This window comes from Ruditapes philippinarum, unplaced genomic scaffold (assembly GCF_026571515.1).
Source record: "Ruditapes philippinarum isolate M1 unplaced genomic scaffold, ASM2657151v2 ctg511_1_1_1_1, whole genome shotgun sequence".
In the NCBI taxonomy this organism is placed as follows: Eukaryota; Metazoa; Mollusca; class Bivalvia; order Venerida; family Veneridae; genus Ruditapes; species Ruditapes philippinarum.
Genome location: NW_026854149.1, coordinates 258,310 through 273,298, shown reverse-complemented (window position 1 = coordinate 273,298; position 14,989 = coordinate 258,310). Strand labels below are relative to the sequence as shown.

Here is a 14,989-nt window from a genome sequence, read left to right as displayed (position 1 = left end):
AACGCTATTAATTCTGTTTTAATATCATTTTACTCAATGACAATGTCATGTTACACAGTATCAACAGTTAGTAATACATGTAATTCTATAAGTAAAGTTTGAAAGTAAAGTTGTTTTCAATACATATAAGATTAAGAAGAAACTTTATCTTTCTAGTGGTTTCAGCCATGTGTGTTTTGATACTAACACGACCTTCCAAAGTCTTATTTAAGAAGGCATGCTCCTTAAATATTTATAATAATAACGATACAAAATTTTATAAAGAATACCTAGGATTAATTTTTAATATCTGTAACGTAATTAATAGTCATATTTTATACACATTTCTGAAGACATGTTTCTTAAATACCACACCTTTTAAAATACATTTCTGTTAATACTCATTTGAAGAGATGTTCACTTGAATAAATAATTTTAGACACTCGTTTAAAGATCAGTTCATAAAATACTTGATACAATGACATGTTAATATGACACTCAACCTGAAGCCATGTTTCTTTAACATCCAACCAGGGAGCATGTTTCTTACAGACTGACCTTGAGCACAGGTGTCCGGCGCATTGATTGGTTGAAGCTTTTGAAAATTGGTGAAACAATGTTGGAGTTATGGAGTACATATTAAGATAAATGCGAGTTGCATACCTTTACTTAATATATATGTATCGTTTTTTTGTGGGAAATGACGGAAATTGAATTAAAAGCATATATCACATATTAAAACATATTTCAAATGAAAAATACTGCAGTTTACATGGTTTTTGAGAGGTAGGAGGGTGTGGGTAGAGTGGATAAGGGGCGGTAGTGATAAATCAACGAGCCAAACACCTGTGACCTGGAGGCGTGCTTATATAACACTTACCTAAAGAAATGCTCCTTCAACACTCAACCGGAAGCCATGTTTCTTTAACACACAACCATCTACAGGTCTTGAAGGAACTTGTCATTCATCAAGACTAAATTCTGTGCTTGAAACGTGTTCATAAAACAGCGTGTTCTCATTTATCAAATTACTGATTTCCTGCAATGAAAACGCGCTGCTCCAAAACTAAATCACGTGCTGTTACACGTGATAACACTCTTTCAGGTTCTTTTTCCATTACACCAACTTCCTGTTTCTGATCAATAACTGTTTGATCCACATTAACTGTCTAATTTTTCAATTACAGTACGATAGTACACCTGTTTCAAACAGGGATGTTATATTAGTAAATGATAGAAATACTACAGGTCGCCGTCACTTCTCCATTCATGCAGTATGATTAATAATTGTTAATTAGAGAACACGGATCAATTTGAGGTTTGTGGGTTTTATCCAGACTCAAAAATGGATGTTGAAATTCGCTCATTTTCTTAGTCGTTCGTGTAAAATTGCTATATTTGATACAAGAATTTGGTACAAAAACAAGGTTCTGGTATATCTCAGCTGAACTTAACCCTACTCATCTCATTTATTCGTGACATAAGCCACTGGTACTTGACACATAAAATTTGGTGTGTACACAATAGTTACATTAAATTTAGAATAAGTAAATAAATTATGTTAACATACTACATGTAAATTGTTAAGCCGAAAACATATATGTAAGATGTCAACAATATTTTGTTATTTAAGTTCTATCTATTCTATCTATTTTTATTTTATTGTTTTTAAATGTACGAAGTATATTTATTATGATAATTCTACTGATTAACATTTAAGAATAATAATCATGAATGTTGTAAATGTATTTTAATTGTGTAAGATGTTGCACAAAAATATATACTTAAAATGCTTATATATTAAAACATATTAGCTAGTAGTCAACAAATTGTTATTAGAATTCCATAAAGATTTCTTTTCTTTCTAATGAGTAAAAAATGTATGAAGCTGTGTTTCTTATTAAGATATCATTTGTACTACTTCACAATATACTGTACGAAATTTTATAAAAGATGGAACAAGAAAATACTTTTTTTGAAGGTATAAATTTCTTAAATCTTGCAATTAAAACATAAAGTGTAACTCTTCATCAATTTCAGACCTATTGCATAATTCACACAGTCTGTGTTCTCTCAGAATACCTTAATGTCTGCCTAATTCTAATTCAAAAGCAAGAGAGCCAGCTCGAAGTTGAACATAGCAATGTCTAAATTTACGTACAAATAAAATATCTAAGTAATAATCATGTTCATAACTTAATTGACTGACAATTTTGATTCGACAACGTTAGCGCTATACCAATTTTGCAAATATTGGGACTTAATCCTTTCAATAAACTCTTTGATAATTGTGCCACACATAGCTAAAACCATGAAAATCCAACAAATGTTTTATCTCTTTGGCCCAATTAAAATGAAGATCTGTGTTTGTGTCCAATAGAAAATTAAATAATTTTTTACATACCTTGTATCGGGCAAATTAATTATTTTTTAACCAATACTTCAATTAGCGCACATGAGAATATAATAGGGAGGATAACGCCCACATTCCCTAGTGAAAAGGCATTTAATGTTTTTTCATTCACATATAAGTGTTTTACATGCAAGAGTATGTACCTGTTCAATACATTTATACTCTTTGAAACCCCAAATTTCGCTACCATAAAGCAGGACCGGTAACACCTTGCTGAAAAAACGGAATTTGGTAATTGGCCACATTTATATATAGGAGATAAAATACTACTGAAAACGCGTTTACCTTTGGACACATTTTCATTGACCATATCATTTAAAGAATGAGCTTGAAAAAAAAGAAACTCCATCATAAGTAAACGACTATACAACTTTGAGCTTATTACCAGCAAAGTGCCAATGTTCCGAAGCCTCTTGACCATGACCTTAGTTTTTTATAAGTAGAAAATCTGCTTCCATTAGACCATTTTAAACTGCATAGGTCTTGAAATAAAGAAAATACTATCACCAAGGAAACATTTCTCTTGCAATATTCCCCTCCAAATATAGCTATCTTTCTCTATATATAACATATTACCAACTTAATGAAATACGTTTTTGTATATGACGCTAACTGAATCGAGATGATTCTTGAAATTTATCTGTAGAAACACAGTTAATTAAATTCGCTCTTTTTCTTCGACGTTTATACATCGTTTCTTGTGAGCTTTAACACATTCCTACACATGCAAATGAAATCTTTAAATCTCAAAGGGGAATTCCCCTCACCAAAATTTGTTTTAAATTATCTAGTTGTAGACAAAAATGTCTATCCTTATAAGACTGAAATTTGGGACGTGACGATTTATTGGCCAACTGATTGCAATAAACGTTGCTTTCTGTCGAAATAAATTCATTTAAGGGTTAAATAGAGAAACAAATTCTGCATTTTTGCGATGCATTTTATATTTTACACAAATCCTTACATTCGAAAAATAGGAAGAAATAATTGCAAAATAATCATCAGTGACCCCACTTCTTTGTGGAATAGTAACAGTTATTTACAATAAAGATAAAAGGATGATCTCGGTGCTTTTATACAAATAAAATATAAATTGTCGATATTGTGCAATATAAGTGTTTTAGACAGCCTTCAATTGAAGAATTTTACTGAACAATTTACGCGTTACATATCATCTGTTGAATTTAGCGTGTAAAGTCATTTCTGTATGTAACGCGTGGCATTCAGAAAATTTGACAGTTGGAAAAATCGATAGTCTATCTTTTCCAATGTCGTCTGATTTGTATGCGATGAACGCTGAGAATTGCGAGACTTTTATCCTTATCCCGGCGTTCTCTACAAAAAAGCCCTCACGCATAAGATTCAGTATGCAAATTTTGTTTTGTTTTATGTTCTAGAACATTTTTCATTCTCTTCTGTCTCATGTATTTATTTTCTTTCATTTTCCGGCCTACATAAATTTTATTTATCGTTATTTAAGCCTTTATCTTAGTTAATTCATTTTTTAAGTTAATCAGTGGCCAATCCCTTAAAAAACTTTTGTGCCGCATACAATTCCAACACTACAAAATTTTAAAACTTAATAGTTTATAGAAATCGATCTTAAAATTATTTCAATATTTTTTTAATCATTGTAAACAACTAAACATATGTAAAAGTTTTCTTTGCTATAAAATCGCGAAATATGTGCAATGATAATTGAAAAAGACAACGCAAGCATTTTTAAAAGGTTGAACGTTTGTTTTCAGTGCAAACTTTAGATGAAGTTAGCCTCCAAATTTTGTTTAAATCTTTAGATCCTTAGATCTCGTTCTACAGGTCAATAATAAAAAATATAAATTTGTAATTACAAATACATAAAAAGCCATAAATATTCATTGGTGTACATAATTAGAATCTGTACATACATGAAGCACAATTACAATTACTGTAAATTTACACTAAATATAAAGCGCAGAAAAGGTGAAGAACAATTAATTCGAGGCCATATTAGAACGTTGTTCACTGGATCACGAATAAATACCTAATCGTTATTATTTATAAAATGCAATTGTACGGTTGTTTAGCAGTTTTATTTTATAAGAAAAATAAGTAATTATTGACAGTCGTTTTACTGTGAAATAAAATAAATCATTTCAGATATAATTACGTCGCTCACACTACGATATATCTTCGATGATGTATCTAGAGTTATTTATGTTAAAAGAAATTTACAATATGTATTTTCATATTTCTTACAAAACAAGAATTGAAATTGTGGAATTTACCCGAATATCATCAAGGAGACAGACAGACAAACAGACAGAAAGAGAGAGAAAGAGAGAGAGAGAGAGAGAGAGAGAGAGAGAGAGAGAGAGAGAGAGAGAGAGAGAGAGAGAGAGAGAGAGAGAAAGGAACAACCGAAAGCAGTAGATTAAAGGCAAATACGAAATTCGTCTTTAACAATTTTTGTCCATTTGCTAATGGCAGACTTTTGATATATCCACGTGTTTATTACACGATGACAAATGAGTACTGCAAACAAGCTGGTAGCGTTAAATGAGTTATTCCCTCAATCTTCCCGTATATCACAATCTTCTCATTCTCTAGTCCGCTTTGAGGAAAAGAGAAACATTGAGATATTACAAGTAAATACTGTTGTAACGTCGTCCTTTAGCTCTGCAATGAATCAAACCGAATTTCATTAGTGACAATTATAAATACACCCGAATGATAAATTACCCTGTGGTATTTAACGTATAGCAATGGATCTGATCACTAATAGTTTGTTACCCGAGGTTTTACAAAGAAAAATTGCATATGGAACGAAACAGCTTTGTTTCTAGAGACGATATTTAGTAGAAAAAAAAGTCGATCTCTAGGGAGATATTTGTTTTATGACAATGAAGAAAGGTTGGGTGTATTAATCTATGAGTTATAGTTAATGTATATATTGTTTTCCTCAAAACAAAGAGAATCAGACGCTGGCATTTACTCTTTACAAATATGTTTGAAATACTGTAAGAAATATTTACGAACATTTGATCCCGGAAATGTAATTTCTTAAATTATTAACCACAACAGTATACTATATCTACAATATCAACATCCACAAAAATAGATAACCACAACGACAAAATATTATATAAGAACGTTTGAAAACGTTTGACAACGACAATGGATATTGCCAAACTATTAAGCATGTCATTATGTATGTAATCATAACTACGATAGTGTATTTTACTCAACGAATTTACCATGGTGATGCATTTCCCAATTTATTGACCATGCCATGACAGTATTGACGACAATGTGTTATTCGTTGTAATTTTTCACAAACTTTAGTTAATTTTATTTTTTAAACTAAACCTTTTGACCATAACAAAATATTTCAACACAAGATATTGACCATTATCATTCATTTTATCAACCTGTGTTAACCATAATGACGTAATTTTGTACTTGACACAAACTACGACAATATACTTTACCAAGACTATATTTTACAAACAGAATTGACCTCGTCAGTATATTTTACACAAACCTTAGACCATAACAATATATTTACCCAAACCAGGGTCTTTCAAATCTATTTGAAAGACCCTGCCCAAACTATTGACATCCTCAAAATAATTTTCCCAAATTATCGACCACAATAATGTAGTTATCTCAAACCTTTGACCATGTTAATATTTTTCACTCAAACCTTTAACCCCGACTATCTATATTAGCCAAATTATTGAGCGCAATAATGTATTTTACTCAGACTACATATATTGATCTTTCTCAATCTTTTGACCATGTCCACAAAACTATTGCTAGAAAAAAAACTACCAAAACTATTGCACACAATATTTTTTTTTTACAAAAAAGACAACAACAAAAAATAAAAACAAGAACAAAAAACAACAACCTTTTAATTCTCCTTGATAATTTATTTTACCCAAACTTTTAACCATAACAGTATATATATACTACAACAATTTATTTTACCACATTTATTGACCAGGACGATGTAATTAACCAATACTTTTGATTGTAACAATACATTTTACCCATTAAATATTTCACTTTAACTATTGACCCAAATACATTTACTTTTGAATAAGAAATTGTACTAGATGATGATATTGTTTATGAAAATACATTGTCATAATCAATTATTTAAGTTGACTAGGTATTTCAATATATGTTTTATTTATATTTTTAATCTAACAATTTTCCTAGACAATAAAGTTTACCCAACTATAGAACATATTTAACCTATCATATTTATCATGATACTAATGTACCAGACAATGTATTTTATGTAAACTATTTGACTACGACTATTGACAATGCCAATGTATTTTCATAAACAGAATCATCATGTTAAGTGCTTGTGTCTGTTAGTGATTGGTTTAAAGATTGAGATACCAGATTCTAGACATCACACTGACAATCGCTCTCATCATAATGTGTACACGTTCCATTCCGTTCATTCATTGCACAGCGGGCTGATTTAATCAGTCAGATATCTGTGTAGATACACCGGCCTGTTTAACTTCCTGCGGACAATGAAACAAGGTGACTCTTCTTTCATTCTTAAACAAGCACAATTGTTGATACAACGGCGTCATAAAATTTATCGCAATCTGAAATGGCTGTAAAGTTTTATCTAGATCATTTTGAAATTTTAAACAAAATATTAAATTGATTAGGAGATCAATTTTCTGTTGCCGTTGTCTTTGCCGTTGCCGATGTCTTTGACGTCCGGAAACTTTAAACGTTGGTGACACTTTTTTATTTCTCAATGTATTGTCTTCATACTTGGACAGAACAACCCTTTCAGTTTGGACAACACCTTCAAATTTAATACATTTGAATTTTACCTTGATGCTAGAACTTTGTTATTGATAATGGATTGTCTTTATGTATTCAACCTTGGACATAACAATATTTAGGACAAGTCATCCAAGAAGACTTAACTCAACTTTCTCATATTTTTTTGCTATAATTGGCTAATGAATGGATTATACTATTTGTGCACGTTTATTTTTATAATGGTCAACAATAATCAATTTGTACAGGTTGCAAGAAGTAACGATACAATCTCGCCCATAATAATTAAATGCATCAGCTTTTCTTATTTATTTTTCTTCATACCAGTTTCTTGTTCTCCTTAAATGACGACTGACATTATTATCACTATTCAACTTTTAAGGTTTAGACAAAATCGTTTTTGGTCAATGCAATTTACCTGAAATATTAGATTAATGTCGATAACAAACTCTGCATTTACCTTCATTTTGTTTGTTTGTTCGTTAATCGCTGGTAACTATAAATGTAGTGATAAAAAAATCCTCAAATTACAAAAAATACACAACATTAAAAGAGAAGTGATATCAATATCAAGTCACATCTGATGACAATCATACGATAATTGATTTCCCGCTGTCTTGTGTGTGACGTCACAGTGCTTTATCGCGTGATTTCATTTTTGTTCTTTAAGTGTTTGTTCAACAATCAATGTATAATCTAGCATCTTGAGAATATTGGTCAACTTCTAATCTAACTATACGATCATTATCAGTATAAGAAACGATGAACATCTTGTGTATTCTAAAAACGTTGAATTGAATAGGGCAGTTCAATATGGGAAAGTACACAGTTCATAAGATGGTGGTTTGTCTAAAGAAATTTGATTTTGTTCTGTATGCACTTTTTCTAAAGCTTTGTTTTTGTGAACACATAGTATTCCAATTATTTTCTTCTTTAGTCTTGAGTGCATGCATACTGTAATTGTTTTATTATACGATATGTTTTATGAGACACGATTGAACACTGTCCTTATCAAGTCTGGGTATCCTAGGTAAAGTGGTTTATGCTTGTTTAACATCAACGTCATATGTTTGAAATTCCGTCAAAATGTTGCGAGTCAGTTGTACAGTTGGAATATGAAATGTCGTTGTTCCTTTTTCCAATTTTGCGCCTGAAATTAGGCGCCTTTGGTTTATTTCCACTAAAGGTAGCTGAAAAGCCGTTGTATGTATTTGAAATCGCAACAAAAGAACATTTATCAAAAAAGGAATTGTTCAAGAATTGTTCACCTTTATTATGGTAATATATCAAAAATAATGTATAAATGTAAATAATGATCTTTCATGGAAACATGCATATCCATTATTCATGAAATCCAAGATGCATCGGAAAATTTCCTTGTTTACGGAAAGTAGTCACTTGGTTATGGTAGGAATTTAAACATTTTGAAAATAGTTATGTTGTTTAGAAATAAAAATCGCTTCATCATTTTAGTTAATGAATTACACACCCTGCAAAAGGCAGAACAAAACGTTTATACATTTTAATTATATATTTCGTATATAAACGTACAGTTTTATTGGATGGCGTGTCTTCGGCCAATTAACAATCAAGAAATTGTTGTGTCGGGGACCCTTTGCTGATATATAAAGAAGACACGAAAACATCTGACAACAAGATATTGAATTTGGTCATACATGTCTTAACTTGTCGTGTTTTTGTTAATATGAGGGCAGCATGTTTTATAACTCGGGGAAATATTTATTAGCTCTGTCATAAAAGAGGAAAATATTATTACTTGTAATTTCGAAGTAAAGAAGGCGGTTTTCTGTTATAATGTATGGTATTTTTGTCATATAACGTCCTTAACCTCTCTTAGCAATATTTGAGTGCATGTACATTGATCATATTCATTCAGTATGGATTTATTGTTTGAATTAGTGTTAATATTATTGTATAATATGTGTATTGTTGTTATGATGTATTATTGTTAAGGCGTGAGTGTATTGTGTTTATGCTTTTGAGTGGATCGTGAAAATTATATTTGATAATTTCACAGTAAAAATTATCAAAATATAATTTCACAAGTTTCAATGACGAAAAAACTTTTTAAAGATTTTCCCAATATGGTATACCTCAATTTTATTTTTGCTTACAATTCTGACATTGTCGGGACTGTTTAGAGAAAAGCAAACTGAAATTTACAAAATAAAATTCAAAAGTAATAAAAAGCCAAATCTTACTTCAATTCATTTAAATTGCCAATCACCAAACAGGCAAATATCGTCTCAAAATTATTTGTTACATTTTCCAGTCTGAAAAATAAACACGCAAAACTGCTCTGTATGACATTTGGGCTACGAGCAATAACTGCTGATGTATGAAAAGCAATGACAGTCACCAGCCCAAAGAATAAGTCGTGAGACAGCCTTTCAACAATTCTATGTTTTCCAAATACCTAGTCGCTTTTTGAATGTTTACACATCTGTCAACAATTATTTATTGTCTGTAGCAATCCTCAAATAAGTTTTCTTTCTTATAAATAGATGTATGACTTACAAATCCAAATGGAATCCCTCTGAATCAAACACAGTTATTTTCCTCCCGTTAAATAAGCAACTTTTTAAAATGACGGCTGCTTTCATTACAAGCATAATATAAACTTCCGCCTTAAATAACGGAAATACGGTCGGCTTGGCGTGACTTTTTCTTCTACAAGAATTGTGTGTAGTTATTATTAAAATAAGCGATAATTAATATTTTTCTAACAAAATAATAATATTATCACCCACCATTTAACGTTGTTTTTTTTAAAGTGGGGGAAAACTGATTTTGATATTGAAGTAAATATTGAGGCAATCCATTTAAAATTGTGTTTAAGCATAAAGTAATTTAAAGAAAAATTGTTTGTTTGTTGTGTAAGATAAAATTTTATTTTATCGAGTGAGCTTTAAAATCAGTATTCTCACAGTGGTGTAACTATATGTTTTATTCCTTTAACATCTAGAATGAATCCCCTCAGCAAGTCACTATGTCGACATTTTTGAGAATCATCTTGTAGCATTGTTGATGGACAAGCTTGTAAAGATAATTTGCCAGACGAATATACTTTATTCAGGTCCGCAAGAATGCCTCTCTACGGTGGCACAAAATAGTACTATTTTCTGTTTTGACTAGACCCTACACTAACAACCATTAAATTGATGTCCAAAATTTGCACAAACAATGATAATAATAACTATAATAATTATAATAATAGCAATAATGCTGATGATGATAGCAGTAGTACTAAGAAGCAGTGGCTGGAGCACCAGGCAGTAGAAGCAGTAACTGTAGAATTAGTTTAGTTTATGTTACAGAAAACACGTCACTATAGAACAAGCAAACATCAAATTGACGACCAGACATGTTCATTTTACAACATAAAAGGCAGCAGCACGTTGACGCTAGAAGATGCTATATGACACTAAACGTAATTGTCTGCTTAAGTTTCTTAGCGTGTCCACTGTCAATTAGCAACCATGATGTCTGCTGTAAGCTTCTGTTGTCGTTGTTAAACACAATACACGAAATGTTCTGGCAGCAAGTTATTGAGTAGTCTATTATAAGATATGTATTATCGTGATTGGTATTTGTATGGATATAGGATGTAAACGGTCAAGGAAAGAATTCGTAGATGTTGGCGTCAAAACAACAGCATTGTGTGTAGTTTATCGCAGTTATAATAAATCATTTTAACCATTAATACGACCAAGAAGTTGTTCTCACCAGAACCGAAGGGTCAGGGTGAGCTATTAGTATCAAGGGGGATGCTCCGTTGTCCGTCGTCATGCGTCAACATTCATCTTCTTCTCTGAAACTATTAGGCAGATTTACTTCAAATTTTGTCTGTAGCATCCTTGTGACAGTCTCATTTTTATTTGCTCAATCATTACAATTGGTCCCTTTTCGGGGTCAACAGAGCTAAAAATAGACAAACCTTAAACATCTTTTTTCTAATGAAATAATTGATGGATGATCACCAAACATTGTAGAATTCGTAGATGGTCTGTTATCAAATTTGTTTAAATTAATTTGAGTGGCTCCTTTTATGGGCCTCTAGAGCTAAAAAATCAACAACACTTTAAACATCTTTTTCTTCTACTGAACTAATTGTATTTTATCCAATTTTGGCCAATTTTATGGCCGCAAAAGAAAAACCTTTTAAACATATTCTACTGAATAAATTGATGGATAGATGATCACCAAACTTTGTCTGTAGCATTCTTAGAGGGGTTAAATTATCAGGTTTGCTCAAATTTGATTGGCCCGGGAAAATAGAAAACACGACATGCTTCCATTGAAGGGTTCCATTTCTCATTATGTAGAAAAAAATACAATCAGTGTCTACTATATAACGAGAGGGGTAAATTGAAGTTGAGCTGGACTTGGCAAGCTCATTTGAAAAAATATTTCTAACACTGAAAAACAGTTTTTTTCTGATGAGCGATTCAGGTCCATCATAGCCCTCTTGTTTAGAACAAACTTTCATTAATGTATCGTTTTTGTTTGTACATTTTGTGCAAATGCGAGACACCTGTATAATAAAGTTTACGCGAAATCTGTTTAAAATGTGCTGAATGTAATTTTGCTTAAATTTCAAAACATTGTGATTAAATTTGCTTAAATTCAGGCAACGTCTATTCTTTCAAATGATTTAGACAATTATATCCTTAAATACTGACTAACGTGCACGTCCTTAAATGCTGACCAAAGTGTATGTCCTTGAATACTGACCAACGTGTACGTCATAACATAGTGACCAACGTGCACGTCCTTAAATACTGACCAACCTGCACTTCCTTAAAAACTGACATACTTGCACTTCCTTAAATACTGACCAACTTGCACTTCCTTAAATACTGACCAACTTGCACTTCCTTGATCACTGACCAACGTGCACGTCCAAGCAGACTGACAATACTGTTGTCTGATTAATGCTAGTATTATGATTTTCTTTTTGTTTGGTTTGATACCATATTTCTCTCAGTTATCACAGAGTTCCCATCAGTTTGTACGATTATTTACTATGTCTGTCTAAAGCGAACAGTGAGTGAGTTGTTTGTAACAAATGCAAGATTCAGTCTCCAGAACAAGAGCACGTTGCGGAATGCAAATCAAAGCACGGTATTAAGAATAAAACCTCACTGGCGTGATTTGCCTTTATGATTAGAAGCCTACATGATGGTCGATCAATGCTGGGAACATCCGAATTATATAATCGTTACTTCTCTCTATTATCGTTGATACTTCATTTGACAAATCGATGCAGTTTATGGTTATTATAACTAGATATTTTATCAATGTTAAACCCATAGTGACTGATCAATTTGAATGATGTATCACTTACTGGATAATATACGGGCTTGTCCTTGATTCCCCTATAGTCAGCTGTATTCAACTGTATTCCCCTACATTCATTTCAGCTATATCGTCTTGTTCCTTAATTCAGCTATGTTGAATCTCAATTTCCCCTTTAATGCAGCTATATTCCCCTAGATTAAGCTGAATTCTGCTATATTTTGGCTACATTACCCTTTTTCATCTACTGTTTATATAAAAATATTTGCGGGCTTCAAATTTTCGCTTTATTTGCGGGGATCGTTATACTCCTCAATTTTCAACCATAACTATATTTAGCTTTATTCAGTTGTTATCTGCTATACTCCCCATATTCAGCTATATTCCGCTAAACTTCCAAGCCTATATACAACTATATTCAGTTATAGTCCGCTATACATGTACTTTATTATATTCAGTTATATTCCCCTTTATTCCACTGTACTCCCCTATATTCAGCATTATTCCCCTGTAGTCAGCAATATTTCCATATATTCAGCATTATTCCCCTGTAGTCTAGCAATATTCCCTTATATTCAGCATTATTCCACTGTAGTCTAGCAATATTCCCCTACATACAGCAATATTCCCCTATATTCAGCAATATTCCGCTATGTTCAGCATTATTACACTGTAGTCTAGCAATATTCCCCTATATTCAGCTATATTCCCTATATTCAGATACATAAATTCATATAAATATTCCTATCTTACTTCACTGTACGAACATACTCTTATACAATCGTTACTTCTCTATATTATGGAAATAAGGAATGATTTTGGCTACATTGTACATTTTGACAATAGATTATTAATAATGTCTTTCTTTTCTTTTTTCACACAGAACCGAAAACTGAAATAGTAATAGGGCAGGTTTATGTGATGTAAAAGTTTTTCGGTGTCGTATATGGCTATATAAATGGATTCTTTCACAGTTTATCTTTAAATTTTGGTTACTTTGATCGAATGTACGTGCTTTGATATATTTCGACAGATGTTATAGAAATATGCTCAAACAAATTGGCAAAATAAAGATCCATAAAACATAAAAAAAACTAGTTCTTTTAACGGATATCGATAAAGACTGTTCTGTGACGGTACATGATATACAAAAAAAACCCGTTTGAATGCAATTAATGGATAAAGATTTCATCTAAATACAGAAATTATCTGGTAATACAGACTATTGGAATCTTTTATGTCATCCGTTGATGGTCTCTATGTAGAGATACCGCTCTCTTAAACAAACAAATATTGTTTGTCTATCTAATGAAAAAGTTAAAGAGCTAGTTGTTTCTTTGTAACCGCCATTACAGTTAACTAATTGAAATAAACATTACTAGTCTCAACTACTTGAACTTACAGTTATTGCAATGTTTAACTACGTTATACCGGTGAGATCTGCGATTTCGCGATTTCATTTTCATGTATTCACAATTTTAATTTCACCAACTGAAACAAGAATTATTACTATAATAATTAATATCTTACAAGGGATGGATGTTTGTGTGTGTGTGTGGGGGGGGGGGGGGGGGGGGGGTCATGCAGTATTATATCTTAGTGAAGCAGTGTTTTAAAGTTGGCGTTGTGCTCTTGATGCCTGCAGTAAACACCGTCGAATAATGAGAGACACGCACAAATTATCGTTTCTATTTCGTTTCTTTTCATTGCGACCATTTGTTCAGCAAATAAAAAAACAGCTAATAAACAACTTCGAGTTCTCTGTGCAAATTTGCAGTTTTATGACAAAAAGCTTATGATCATTTTTCATAAATATACAATTATGTGTATAACTATATACTTGCGTAATCTATAAGGTTGTTATTACATTCGCTTATATTGCTATTATGATATGTGAGATGTGGGAGTTATTCACCATCCCTATTATTATAACTATATCTGATTTACGTATTGAAGGAGTATATGGAATATTTTGTGTGAGTTTATTTAGATAACTTAACAATGATGGCATAATAGACCGCATCATATCAATTATACATAGAATTATTTATTGTTCAACAATACATTTTTATTCACAAAGAAAAAAATTGCTTGTCGATCCGTCGATCAGTCCGTCCGTCAGTCCGTCATTCAGTTTTATGGTTTCGGGACGAGAACTAGAAATTCTGGACGAGAACTAGATCTTTCTTTGAGGTCACTGTTACTTAAAATAGAAAAATTGTTACCAGTCAATAAATTATTTTAAAAATGAGATATTTTTTATCAAACTTTATATAGATAGCTTAAGTGTAGATAGTGAATATGATTTACGCACGCTTAGTTACTTGTCTATTGAATATGAGTTCCCCAGCCAGTAAATGTGATACTACACCCAGTTGACTCCTGTTTGAACCAATGAGATTGCAGTTATTTTAGGTCATATAATTTTATGTAATAAATGTGTGTTATTATGTATGACCGTGTGTTATTATGTATGAC

General features: G+C 31.6%; 1 protein-coding gene across 1 annotated transcript in view; it reads left to right on the top strand.

The window, feature by feature from the left end:
- The window catches only part of LOC132739133 (uncharacterized), a 114,155-nt gene that overhangs the window by 39,536 nt on the left and 59,630 nt on the right, over positions 1–14,989 (top strand). The window lies entirely within an intron of this gene.